We start from the raw sequence: 15,329 nt of genomic DNA on the forward strand, positions 1-15,329 counted from the left end.
TTAATCAGTGTCTATTAATGCATGTGTTATTTTTGCCTTTTTGTTATTCATGCATTCTGATTTTAAAACTAAGTTTACACTGACTGCAAGGAGAACTACCTACCTCACTGTATCTGAAAATAGAAACCTAACTTATTTCTACCTGAAATAGAAATAAGCTTTCCCCGCATTTCAGGCATTTCCTCCAAATTAGATACCAAAATGTACACCATGATAGCTAAGTTAGATGACAAGTGACCATAGATACATGGTAAGTAGACAAGTGACCAATGGATCCACAAACTAACATACTTGTTCCGCATGTTATATTTTAGAAGAATTTCTCATCAGAATATTAACTGTTTTGTGTTGTATTAGGAGAAACCTAGAATACTATAATGGATCAGCACTGAAAATGCAATCTATCACTGTTTCAAGGTAATCAGAAGTTGGTCTTGAAGTCATCTGCACAATATAGATGGAAAGATAAGGTGGGTATATTACATAAAAGCAAAGCTTCCATGATTTTCACATAAAGACAATACTGCTGAAAAAAAAAAAAAAACCCAACAACAACCCATAGTCTGTGCTGTTTTGCATCATCTATAGTCCCACTAAAGCAGAACTTGAGTGGGACAACCTAACTTTGTGTGTTACACTGGAGTCAATGGAAGTTACGGGCAAGTAAACAGTTACAGTTTCAATGCCAGGATATGGCTTAGTACTTACACAAGTATAACATAACTGTTAATTGGCCTAATTTTAAAATAAATCAGAAGAGCAAAGAACCATGGAAAGGAGCTGAATGAGGGAAAAGAGTATATGATTATTCCCATTCTAGTGACATAGGCATTGATAAACATGGCTTATATACGGTCTGATTCTCTTCTGATGCTAGTGTAAAATCAAGAGCAACTCCACAGAAAATAAAGAACATACATCACTTTCTGACCTGGATAAGTGAGAGAAACAGGCCATAGTCTATCCATATTTATTTGCTTCTAGGGCAAACACACTACAGTAGCTCTGACTCATCAGTCCCAGAAGAAAATAATATAAATAGATTTTAAAATGCAACCATTGTGCCAGCATGCGTCAGAAATGTCATTTATGGCAAATGGATTGTCATTTATGACAACAGAAAATCCTAATTCCTACCAGCCAAGAGGGTTAGTGGGGTTCTTTTGGTTAATTTGGAACAGAGGACTATAGCCACATGAAGCAATAGCCACATGGCAAGTTTTTCTTTAAAAATTCAAGGATTGTTGCATGGAATTGTCTTTTACCTCTAGAACAATAAATCTGATGACCTTTATAATTTTAGAGGCGGATAGAAAACTATCTGATAAGGTGTGACAATGAGACTTTCAGTCAAATTACAAGGTACCCAACTCTCAGAAGGGAAAGCTAGGGAGTCCAATCAGAGGCTATTCAACCTTCCCTCTAATTTCTTGCAGGAGCAGTAATGTTATCATGAATAACTAGTTCACAATAATAAAAGAAACTCCCCCCCCCCCAAAAAAAAACAAACAAAACAAACACAACACAACCCTTTTCCAAAACGTGCTTCAGGTCAAAGTGTATAAATAGAATCCTCAGCATAAGACTGCAATTTATTCCATATTATTTCTTTTTTGATTTTTTTTCTTGACCAGCCATACCCCTCCTATTTCGAACCAACATAGCAAGATGCTCAGAATTTACAATGAGCACCTTCTCAGTTGTCAAGGAAATCAATGGCAATTGTCAATGCATTGGGCAAGTCACCTGAGACACTCATCACTTTGCAGAATCCACCCTGTAGTGCAGTGGTGCTCAATTTTTTTCCCGGGTGGCCTGGATAAGTAGTACCTGGTATGACTGTGAGCTGGAGAATGGGTCCTGGATCAGAACCAGCCACAAATCAGGCCACATGGAGTGGGGTAGGGGGCAGCTGGGGATGAGCCTGGCCACACAGAGCAGGAGGGGGCCCCACAGAAGAGTGGAGGGGGGAGGTTGGAGTGGGGCATGACTATCCCAACTCAGTCCTGTTGGGGAAAAGGGGGCATAGCCCAGCCTGGCAGTAGGAAGGGGAGTGCCCAACTCAGTAAATTTTAGATAAATTGAAAATTGACTGTCATAGTCAATCATCCTTCGATTTAAGGATGATCTCTGCCACGGCTCACACTTGGGTCATGAAGTGGCTTAACAGTCCAATCCTAGAGCCAGACCCATCTGCAGAAGTTTCAGGTTTTCCCCACAGGTGACAGTTGGCTGCAGGCTGGGATTTATCTCCTTTTCCTTCCTTAAATCTTTCTCTCTCTGCTTCTCGAAATGGGCTGCCACTTGGTTGAGGTTCCAGCACCACAGGAGTAAATTGGCAACCAGTTCCTCCCACCTCTTGATGCTATCATCTGGTTTCTTGAGGTATACCTCCAATGTGACTTTGTAGCATTTCTTCTGGCCGCTGCAAGATCTCAGACTGTTACTAAGCTGGGAGAAGAGCACTTGTTTTATAAGTCAAGTATCAAGCATCTCTACACAATGTCCATTTTAGTGAAGTTGATGATCCTCAAATACCAACTCAATTTTGGTAACACTGGCTTCAGCAAGGGTGCTGGCATTTGTGTGGCAATCTTCCCATTTAATGTGAAGAATTTTCTGGAGGCATCCTTGGTGATACCTCTCCAGGCTTGACATGGTGATAGTAGGTCACCTATATATCTCACATATGTAGAGGAGAGCAGGGATGATGACTGTATTGTAGATCTGGATCTTGTTTTCCTTTGGGAAATTGTAGTGGATAAAAAAAAACAAAAAAAAAAAACCACACAACAAAAAAACACCAAAGCAGTTTCCCAAAAGAGGGATCCTGTGCTGGCTGGATTGTTCTCAGAGAGGTGGCTACTGAGGTAGAAGAAGTACTCAACTACCTCCAGAGTCTTTTCCTCAAAAGAAACTTGGGGATGGAGCAGGGTCACATTCATACCTTGAGGCAGGCTGAGTACTTTAGACTTCTCAATGTTGAGAGAGAGGCCCAGAATTTGGTAGGCTTCTCTGAAAAGTTCCAGTGTAGACTGGAGGTTTTCCTCAATGTGCACAAGGATGGCACAGTTGTCAAAACATTGAAGATCAAGGATGGTTGTTTTGAGTACTTTCATCTTCAATTCAAGACATTTCATAATGAATACTGAATGGATGGAGGGCTCTTCCATGACAATTCAAGAAGAACTGGTGTGACTGTCAAAAAACAGACAACAGAATTGGGGTGATAACACATCCTTGCTTGACTCCAATTTGGATGACAAATGGATCCGTCTCCAATCCACTACGCAGATCAGTCACAGTCATCTGGTCATGGAGAAGCCTCAGGACCCTTATGTACTTTTCAGGACATCTAAATCTGGCCAATAGTTTCCGCAAGGCTTCAAAACTGAAGAAATCAAGGGTCTTAGTGAGGTCAATGAAGGCCATATGCAGGTCCTGATATCATTCCTAACACTTTTATTGGATCTGGCAGGCAACAGAGATCATGTGAGTTGCAGCATGGGATGGTCTGAAATCACATTAAGATTCCCAGTGGGACTTTTTCAGCAAGAGGTAAATGATTTAGAGTCAGAGTGTTTCCAGTTGGTCTTGTATTTGTGATTCTGTCTAAAGATGGTGTTCATGATGACAAGACTGAGGTCTGTGCATTTGCTCAGGAAAAGGATGCTGCTGTAGCTGACTTTCCCTACTCTTTGCTTCCCAGTGGTGCCACTCCAGAGTTCCAGGTCACATTTGACCCTGATGTTGAAGTCACTGATGAGAATGATCTTGTCCTGTTTGTATTAGTCAGTATGTGACTGGAGTAAAACCATTCTTTGCAATCTTCATCAACATCAAGCACTGGGGTGTATGCACTGATGACAGTGGCATACTAGTTGTTGCTGAGCTTAACTGACAAAGTTATAGGCAGGTTTGTGCTTCCCCATTATAGCCTATGAAAGAAATGTTGAAACAGTGAAAGTTTTGATGAAACAAAAATGGAACAGTGGTTTTAAAATTAAATGAAACTCGAAACAAAACAGGGTCCCATCGAAATGTCAAAACAGAACAGTGCTATTTCTCACAGCCCTAATAACCACTACAGTAGCCCCGTTTCTATGGGTTCAGGTCTATGAAACTATGGAATCTACTGTACAGTGTAGCTACTCTTGCAGGAGGCTCAGTGGAATGTCAAATTGTAGGGTGCAGGTTTGTCAATTGTAATTTATGTTTTTCCAAAAAAAATTTATATAATCTCAGGTGATTGGCAGCTGCTAAGAAAGCCTGCCTGGAAGGCTGATTACACAGGGCTGATTATTATTTCTGCCAGCGTACCTTTGCCGTCTCCTCCAATGCCTAAGAATACTGTCTCTACCTCCTACTACATGCGTGGATCAGTCAGTAAGCAAGCAAAATCCTAATACCAAGATTAAATGGCCAATAAAGTCATTTGGTTGGAAAAAAAAGTAGGTCTATCAGTGATAAAGTAGGAAGCGAGATAGGACTTCCAGCTAGTGACAAGCTAACTTCAAACAGTTCAAATAAGCTCAAGGGAAGTTCAGATTCTTATCTAGACTTCATGTTAAAACCAGACCAGAAATTCTGTTGATTTTTATCTAGACAAAAATCACCTTTTCCTACTAACAGATGGAGAGTTCACAATGAGCCAGCTTCATGCTGAGTTGTTGTCCACAACACAGCAGACACAGAAAATATTCCTTTTTGTGACTTTTACAGTCAAATCTACATGCATGTAATAGTACAAAAATAATTAATTTTCAAGATGAGTACAATCTCTGAAGCCTCCCTTTTGTGTGATGGTCTAGAATATGAAAATAGAGTCAGCTCTTTACTCAGCTAACTTATGCATCAAAATACTCATGGCATGAGCTGGTTTCCTATATAAATGGTTTGAACAGTCATTTGAAAAAGGAGAATCAGAAACCTGGCTCATTCTCCAAAAGGCAGGGAAAAAAAACAAGATCTCCTTGGCTAAAAACAGAGAGTAGTCTTTCTTCTAGGACAAAGCCTTTTATTCTGGGATCTTGTAGACATGAAATCTACTGCCCCACTTTAAGTACCTGTGAAGTACCAAGGTAACTTTTTTTTCCCTAATCTGTGTTTATTGCCAAAGCTGTGTGTGTAAACAACTGTTCTGGGTCTGTTATGATGAGAGTCAAGACCTGAAATAAATCCAATATCTGTTCTTAGCCCCTGTCTTTGACTATCTTTTTCAAAGTTCCCTTCTCCAAATCAGGGCAGTGGAGGAATATGGTCTCATTTCCAACTCTTGGCCTCAGTGATTCAAATCGTATGCACAGGTCTGATTCAAAGCACAGCCTGGTTCTCCATGTACTGAACAATGTGGACAAGCTATGGTGAGCTAAAACTATAACTAATCCTCTATTCTTACATAAATCAGAATCAGGTTGCACCTTTTCCAGTGGCTGTTGTAGCTTACTTTCCCATCTTGGAGTAACTCTGATTCCAGGGTGCAAGGTTATTAATTCAGTGCTTCCATCCCTTGCAGCCACATCGCATGACTCAATCTGGCCTAGTGTTATAGCTATGGACCTGAACCTGCAAGGTGCTAAGTGCCATCAGAGAAGTGTGGAGTGTTCTCTACTTCATAGAGACTCAATGGAAGATAATGAAACTTAAGACATGCTGAGACCAACTCCATGCAGCACCCAAGACTGCCGCCATGAAGTGTGCCCAATTCACTGATCTCATTTCTGTACGCACCAACTCCTAAAAATGAGGTAATGCAGCATTAGAGTGGTACTGAGCATGTTCCCAGCTTCTAGGCTCTATATTTTAGACATGTTTATTGGCAAGCACTCAAAGTTCAGCCTAGGGTTACCTCATTTCTGGGATTTGGTGTGCACAAAGAAGAGGTGAATGAGCTTTACCTGCTTTACCAAATTGGTCACAGCTTGGGGACAGTGTTGACATGTCCTTAGGCATAAGCAGAGCTAAGATTTTGAAGAAGTTTTCAGATGAATTGGTGCATCATCACATATAACACAATACACATTTTTACCTAGTTAAAAATAAACTAGAAGCTTTATTAATATGCCAAGGCTATTATCATTCAGTTTTAGATGGAAGCAAAAACATGTAATTTTAATTGTAATTTGCAGTAGTTTGCTATATCATGTATCAAAAACCACAACAAACGAGGCAAAAATCATCAAGTGAAGCTGTTTCTTTATTCTCATTTTAGATTTAATTCTAATGATATCTCTTATATATGATAAATCTAGCCTTCTTGAGCATGTTGACAGTGCAGTGCTTCACTGTATGCTATTTCCACCACTGAGTTCATCTGAGTTAATGTTTTTAGCTAGAGATAGAAACAATGTGCAGGGCTGTGAAACAGGAGATACATTATCAGGAGCAGCTAACAGGCAGCAGAATTGCAGAAGAAAGTGTAACTTGATTAATGGAAAAGCAAGATGATTAGAAAAAGGAGAGATGGACCTTAAACACAGGATGAAGAGGTTAGAAGGAAACAGATAGATTATAGTTAGCTATGAGGTTAATTGACTCCCTGACTGAAGTCTGAATGGAAATGTCTCTGCCGGACAGTTAGTTTTAAACTTTGATTGGATCAGGAATAAAAAAAGGGGGCAGTGGGGCTGCAACTGCACCGCTACTTCCCACTGGATCCACCCCTCTCCTTAGGGTTTTACAGGGTCTAACTTTATCATTATCACCAAGCTAACTGAGGGTGTTTTATGACAGCCAGTTGATGGACAAGAGAAAATTTATAACCGTATCAGTCATAGTATATCTTATGTGATGCCTTCCAGTTTTAAAATTAGAGAGAAATATAGTTTAATCACTTCTGTCAAGGGTGCTTTAATATTATAAGAAAAACTCAGTACTGCACATCCTAAAATAGTGAGATGATATACATTATTTTTTCATAATTAAGTTTCAGATGGTTTAGACAGGGATGAGACTACCTTGAGCAGGGGCTCAGACTAGATGACCTCATGAGGTGCTTTCCAGCCCTGCTTTTCTATGATTTTGTTACATGATTCCAATGTTAAACATTAATGCAAGTAGTTTCCAACAGTTGATAAACACAATATTTTTTAATAAAAGCACTCTCTCCCAATTCTTCAGAGTGCCAATAATCTCTTGCAAGTAGCTTAGCACCTTGCACTACTAAAGAAGTCAATGGGAGTTCACAGGAGGCAAACATTCACCACCACTTATTAGTGAAAAGGCTCTTATTTCCTTTTCCTAGTAGCAGAAAGGAAAACTTAGCAGGCTAGCATGACCTACCCCACAAAATGCTTCTCAGCATATACCATAAGACACATCTATACAAGCATGGATTTCCCGGGGTCAAGGTAGCAGTGTGGGGAACATCTTCATGTGCCAGGCTTGTCTGGATGTGGCCATTGATTTCTAAATGCACCACTGACCATAGAGTCAAGACATTAATATCTGGATTAAGCAACAAAGATTCATACCTATTTTTCTGATGAACAGCTCACAGATCTAAACAAAAGGTAAATCACTACCAGGTTAGGAGCTTAGGCTGAACACAAAACAAGCATATTCAATTTTTTGAGATGAGCATTTCAAATATTTCACATGTATACTTCAAGGACATAAGAAAAATAATTGACCCTCTGATTTGTTTGAGTCTGCTCAATTTGAAAAACAACAACAACAACAACCACCACCAAAAAAAAAAAGAAAAAATAAGAGCATACAGTATCTGTGGAGACTGAATAGAACAGACACTGAATGGCAAACATTGATTTTACATACTTGATAAAAGAAGAGAGGCTGTTTATAAAAACAGGTTCAGTTTAGACAGAAACTGAAATAGAGTTTTGCACTGGCATTATCTTATATATCAACCTTGTTTTTTTGCCATGTTGGTGAGATACCATTCAGTATCATAAAATATTCATAATGCAGGAAAATGAGAGTTTGAAGTTCTAAATAGGAACATGAGAGCTAAATTCCACCCTTTGTTGCATCTGAACAACTCAAGGGTCCTAAAGAACAGCATAAATGAACTGAAAGGTAGTTCCAGCATGGGTGGTATACTTGCCTTATAATTTGGCGAGAAATTTGTTTTAGATCCAGATCCAAACAATCTCAAAGATTGCATATCCACCTTTGGTGTCCCCTAATATGGTCCTGGATTACACCACTGGAAGTAAAAAGTGACACCTACTAAGAAACCAACACCATGTTCTCTGCAGGAATTCATATGGAAGAATACGCCACTCATTTCCCAACTATCCAGATACTGAAATAAGTAGTGATTTCTGCACTGTTTGATCACCAGTTTCACCTGTGCAAGTTAGATGTAAAGTTTTCAGAAGTGTTTCAGGAGTAAGAAACATCTTAATTAGGCACCTGAACCAACAACCAGGTTTAAAATGTTGGCTCTGGATGCTGTTGGATCTGGATCCAAATCCAAAACCTTTTTGGCAGACTCATTTAATTCTCTTGAAATAAAGCAAGCAAACAAACACACAAGTATTCCGGGCCTTGAAGAATCTTGTATATACATCTGAACTATGTAGCTTTAGCCTATCTGCTCACAGCCCATTTATACTGATAATTAAGTTGTGGCAAAAGTTGTCATCTTTCAATCATAAGATAAAGTTAGACACCCAATTATGGCTGATTCATACAAACACATTCTGAAGTCTGGCAAAAAGTAATATATCAAATAGTAATTCATCTTGTCTCCATTGCATTTGTTTTTATTGACTCTAATTGGATACAGAAGTTGTTTAATCTGATGCATCTTATTTCAAGAGAAATAATTTGCAATGTAATTAAATAAAATTCTGAACAAATTTCAGGATTATAAATTTTCTTGTCCATAATATATGAATGTAAATTGCTACCCAAGATTTTATATGTATTTATTATGCACATCAATATAATCCTCTTTTTTTATTGAAAAATACTCCTGGAATCTGCAGTTTACAAAGCCCATTTACTCTGCATTTAACTTACTAGTAAAATGGATGTTAATTTAGTAGTAAAAAATACTGCATTATTTAAAATATTGAGCACTGTCTTTGGTGAATAACTCTTTATATTAGAAATTACAGCCTGGGATCAATGCAAATGAATCCTCTTGGAACCATGTAAAGGTTGCTTCTGCTCCTTATGTTGCATCAGGGTAGGAAGAGATCTGATAAAGAATGGATGAATAGGCAGAACAAATAATTTGTCATACAACTTCCTCTTAGCAGCACAGTAATTAATTTAGATAAATTATATCAAGTGTCCTGCATTTAATATGAGAATTTCATTAAAGTAATGGCATTTTAACTTCCTCTTTAATGCGGAAGCTCTGCAGGAGAAAACCAGCACTTTCATTCCCATTTTCTTCTTCTTCTTTTGAATCCCGTAACTGACTTTGGTACCAATCCTTGGTCATTAGCCATGACCCAAATTCTACCTTCCAATTACATGATTCTTTAAAAAAATATTAGCATTTATATAGCATCACAAGGGTATGTACCAGGTGATGAGCCATTAAAGTCCCTTCCCCACCAAAATAAAATTTACCAATTAAGCAAGGCCCTAATTCTGCAAAGATGTATGCATAGGTTTCATTTTTTGCACATGAGTGTGTTATTGATGAGAGTCAGACTAAGAATACATTTAAAGTTAAGTATGTGTGTAAGTTGTAGCAGAATTAGGGGCTAAGGCCTGCCTCTACAGTAATATAGAAAAGATCTTTGGTAAGCCTTTCTTTTAGTATGGCAACTTGCCCAAATATAAGGATAAATTGTTAAGAGTCTGGAATTTCTATTAGACCTATGGTGCATTGGAAGAATAGGATCAGTGAAGATTATAAGGTCCTATTCACTCCAGGTTTAATACCAGACCATTACTCTTGATTCTTCTTAATGAGTAATAAATGTTACTCTGTGTAATGCCACCACTAGTACATTTTAATAGCATCTGCCATATACCAAAATATGTTTTTGGGCTGTATGAACTTTTTTTATTAGATTTATAGGCATGCTGAACATGGCACCATTACATATGTTACAGGCTTCTTTCACATAACTTAAACTGACAAAACTTGGCATTAAAATTACCAGGGAGAGTATAATATGGACTATCCACCACAAGGAGGTCTCCTAAAAACTCACATTTCTTGTCACCTTCCTCCCTACAATTTATATTCTTAATATCTCTACAACTCCTCATTCTTACTGGTGTCTCCAGGCCCTCATTCTGAAATGCCTGGAGAAAGAGAGAGAGAGTTTTGCAATATCCCCTGAAAGTCATCATATATGTGCTACTTTCAATTAATTGAAATCAACACACACAATAACCCTGAGGCGTTTCTAAGATTAAACCAAAAATGTAATTGTTATAATGCACAACAAGATGATCACATTAATAGATATTCTTGCAGCGATGGGTAGATATGACCAGAATTTAGACAGCAAAGAACATTCATCACTCGGCAAATTGAATTGATTTACACATTTTGCCACTATTTAACAAATCAATGGTTTAACATCCAACAAATCTTAATTATGGTCCCATTAAAATAGAACATGCACAGAACAAAGCATCTTTCCTGACTAAATTACCAACATATATTTTTTCTAAGAGACAGCTATAAAACTGAAATTTAAACTCAACAAAAGCATTCATCCTACAATGCTATTCCCACTCTTATTTTCATTGTCCCAGTGCAGTGCTGTCTGGCTTCCATATCCTGCTTTTATTAACATATGGAGTTTTGTACAAGCATTTGTTCTATCTGCTATTTAGCTCTGCTGTGTCTACTTTTCTCCCAGTGATCTAAGGAAGTGTACAGTGGCACCCAAAACCTTGTCTATGTCTCTCCCAACTTTATAACTGGTCCAATAAAAGATATCACCCACAAACATCCTTGCCTCTCACATTCTTTCCTGGGCCATCACAGCTATAAAACCACACCAACACTACCAAAAATCTTATAGTAACATGAAAGGCCTATTAACATTTCCACAAACTTTTCTTTGAGAGCCATCAACAAAGCTATTTATCAAAGCCATCAGCCAAGCAGAGAGGTGAATGTAGAATTGTTGCCTGCTGAAAGTCTCCAAATTTTCCTAGAGTGGAAAGCCTCTATGCAGTGCTAGTACAGGCTGTAACTAAAATAGTTCAATTACTTCAGTCTTCACTACAAAAGTCATACCTTGTCACAATATGTGTTTGGTTCATTTCTGCAGGGGAAATCTTTTTTTAGCTATGTATTCAATATCTAGACCAGAGGTCAACAACCTTTTAGAATAGCAGGCCAACACTTGCACTGTGGCTGTTCCTGCTGGTCACCCACCCCCTGCCCAAAACATCTACTGCTGCTTCCACCAGGCACCACCAATTCCCAGCCCCAACAACAGTGAGGAACATGGTCAACAGCAGTGGTGAGAGTTATATAAAGGCAGACTGCAGAAGGTGGGGAATGTTACAGGGCAGGATGGGGGTTAACCAAACGGTATGGGGTGGATTGATGGAAGCTAACCCCCCATGCTTCCATGAGAACAATCTGACCACCTCAAGAGCCAAATCATGCTTGTGGACCATAGATTGCTGACCCCTGATTTAGACTATTCATCCAAAGGAACTTTTTGTTAACATGTTCATAAGCATAGGTGACTGTCACGGAGCGGGGGCCTAGGAGCAGCCATGATCCTTCTAGCGCCCCCCTACCGTGTCAATTAGGGAATCCAGCACCCTCTATCCTCGCCCGCCACATCTTTGCTGGTAAATGGTTCAATTAGGGAGGCTGCCTTTTATCTCCTAATCCACGGTATTTGCTGAACTATCCCCCGTTCCGTATGGGGTGACTCGATACACCCCAGCCTTAAGGGCTATGCGTGCCTCCTACCTCCCCTTTAGCACGCCCCAAGCCTCGCTGCTCTTCCGGACGTTGTCAGGTCCTTCTCTTCTCCACACCCTGCCCGGTGCCCCCTGGGCTTGCCACGCAACCGACGCCTCTCGTCTGGCGCCCCCTGGGCTTGCCACGCAACCGACGCCCCTCTACTCATTAGCCCTATTGGGCTTACTGGTGGTGCCTTTGCCCACTGGGGTCGGCGGCCTAAGCCTTTCCTGGCCCCTCTGGGTTCCTGTCAATAATAAGTGTCCAGTTAGGCTCAGGCAACCTAAGCCTTACCTGGCCTCTCTGGCCCTTTTCGGTCCTGTCAATAATGTGTGTCCAGTTAGGCTCAGGTGGCCGGAGCCTTACCTGGCCCCTATGGGTTCCTCAGGGTTTCTATTACTGCGGAAACCCTCCAGAATGCCTCCTAGGCCGCACCCCTCCTGGGGTGACTGTCAATCATACATGCCACTCTTGGGGTTGCTTCTTGCTACCCGTGCCCTGCTTGGGGCCTCTCTTCAACATGTGCCTGCTCCCACAGCTTCTCTGCACCTTCCCTGGACTTTATATAGCCACTGACTCGCCCTCACCAGGCTAGTCACTTCTACAGCACCCACCCCAGGCTTTCACTCATGTGGCTTCCACACCTGGAGCCCACCACAAGTCCCTACAGGCTTCACTCTGGTGCTAGGACCCTTGAGCGGGGTCCTCTTCCCTGCTCGGGCCTCTCACTATCGCCCATACAGGGCTGCCCGCTGTGCCGCCTCGGCACCGAACAGCTGTGCCATCCCAGGCACCACTCGTTTGCCCACACAGGGCACCGAGAACTCCCAAGCAACTGGGGAGTTCCCATGAGGCCTCCTCACACCCCTACAGCCTCACCCGGTCCTCTGGTGTTAGCAATATCAAACAGGGAACACAAAAGCCATGAGCCGACCGGCTGCAACACAACAATAAACCTTCTGGCTATAACATACGGTCCGGGTCCCACCTGGCTTTCCAGTAAAGCCTCCTAGTCAGGGTTCTCTCCACCCGCGCCATGATGCAGCTGCTCACTCTATCAATCTCCTCAGCTCGGCTCGGCTCCCCTGCAGAGCTCCAACTCCTACTCCTACGGCTGCCAGAAGGGAACTGTCAGGTAGGCTCCGGCCTGTGCTGTTTATAAAGGCCTGGCCCTGCCCCCTTCTGGCCACCTGACCAGCACGGTTGCCCCAGCAACTGGCAGCTGAGCTGCCCTGGTGATTGGCAGCTGTCCTTAACCCTCTTCTAGACACAGGACACCTACGTGATCCTGTGACAGTGACTTCCACTGCTAAGAAAAACAATGAAAATTGTGAAAATGCATATGAGATGCTTAGAGTTTCTTTTCTTGAAAGTGACCTTTATGGTAGAGATATGCCCTTTAGAGAAAGGGAAGTGGAAAGCTATTACATTTTCTTTAGTCCAATCTCAGTAGGTAGTTTAATATAATCTAAATGTCTCCATTGTTCACAGTTTACAGTCATCTCAGTCATAGTGCCTCCCAAGTCTGGAGGGGGTAGGGGGGAGCCAGCAGGGTGCAACAGAGTGGGAGGGGTGTGGTCTGCTGGCAACTGCAGAACTGCAGGGGGTGGTCTCCCAGTGGCCAGCTGGTGACAAGGTGTGGGGAGGCCCCCCCACTGGCCAGTTGCCATGCATGTGCCCTGTATCCATGTCGCCTATGATCTCGGTAATCTTGTAGTTGATACCTTCAAGTCTTCTCTCACAGCATCTTTTCTATTATGAACATAAGGGAAAGAAATGTCTTTGAAATATGACAAAGTTAAATGTAAAAAAGAATACAATACATCATCTCTGCTACTTAGAGATGCATCCAGCTGCTACAGGAAGTGAAGATGCCTTTAGAGATTACTACTAAACCTTTAAAGAAAAGGCACACGATTTATGCAATTTTGGGTTTGTTAAATTTGTATTTGTTGTCACTGGTAAATATATTTTTTTAAAACTTATAAATAATTTAAGCTATTGCTTTGTCATCTCATTCAAAACGAGATTTAAAATAATAAATGTATATTAAATACTGTTAATTAATGTTTCTTATCTTCTTTAATGTTGGATCTTATTTTTGAATACTATTTGGCTACCAAAATGGCCAGCTACTACTTTCCAGAAGTTTACTTTATTCATCTATAGTTAATTACAATACAGATGAAGACATAACATGGTCATTCTAAGCCTTAGCCAAGACTCTTATGCTTCATTCCAGAAATGCCTTTCACTAAAAGCAGCTAAGGAGACAGACTAATTCCCTAACAGCAGGAAGCAAGACTGGAGTCCACCATCTTATGCCACAGACTCTTCCTTTTCCTTGGGACAATAATGTGAAATACCTTTACCCTAAAATCCTAGTGATCAGTCAGTCCCCTGATGGCATCAAATCAGGAACTAGCTAGGTAAAACAATTCTATCCTCAAATATGCATGTGCATTTCAAGCTGATGTCACATTATTTGATAATGCTAACTTTTATATTTCGTACCACGTCATTAATTTTCTAATACAATGAGATTCCAGTCTGTGACAATATTATTTGCCACAATACCAAATAACAATCACCATATTTTCAGATATTTTAAGTATGACAGGCTTTGGGGGATCTCACTCCCAGGAGTCTGCTGCTTCTAGTGGTCAGACTGGCTTGTCAGTGTTCCCCTACCTCCTCTCACTCCTGTCTCTCACCTGCCATGACCTTCTGTTAATTATATAAAAGGTGAGGCTGAATACAGAAGCTGGGACAGCCTACTCCTTGGAATCTGTGACCTCATCTTCTCTTACCTCATGGGTGTACTTCTTCTTTAAGAGAGCCTTCATTGCCTTAAGGGCTAGAATCATGACCTCCGGCTGCCCCCATAGTCATACCCATGCCTTACAGATGTCAATCAGCATTTAGAAGTGGGGAGATTTGGCCCTGACTCCACACCTGATCCCTCAAGCTTCAACCCTCTGTTGGGGCTTCCACCTTCCTGGCTGGAACCCCTTCCCCTCTAGCTGGGCCCCCTAGCTTAGGCCCACTGTCCCAGACTTCAGCTTCTGGGTCCCAGCTCTGTCTCACCATCACAGGCTTCAGGACCCTGGCCCTGGTCTCGTGGCAGGCCTTAGGGTCTCTGCCACTCATTAGGCAACTTGCATGCTGCTCTGCCCCTGTCATTTTGACTCTTACTAGGCAACTCTATACTGGGTGCCTCTCAGGCACCCCTGTAGCCTCCAACCCCCCCAAACCACAACCCAGTCTTCCAGTCTTATACTTAAGTATAAAAGTGCTTCCACAAAAATTCTCCTCCGCTCTGGGTCAATACCCCATAGCAAGCAGTACATCCCCCTTAGCTGTCTCACTCTTGCTATCATGGGTAGTTTGGGTGTCTTTGGGCTTGTTTCCTACAGCTAACTTCCCCAGAAGCTGCTCTCCCTGCAGCACGCAGGGCTAG

The sequence above is a fragment of the Crocodylus siamensis genome, chromosome 10, assembly GCF_052110815.1.
Source record: "Crocodylus siamensis isolate JL-2025a chromosome 10, ASM5211081v1, whole genome shotgun sequence".
NCBI lineage: Eukaryota > Metazoa > Chordata > Crocodylia > Crocodylidae > Crocodylus > Crocodylus siamensis.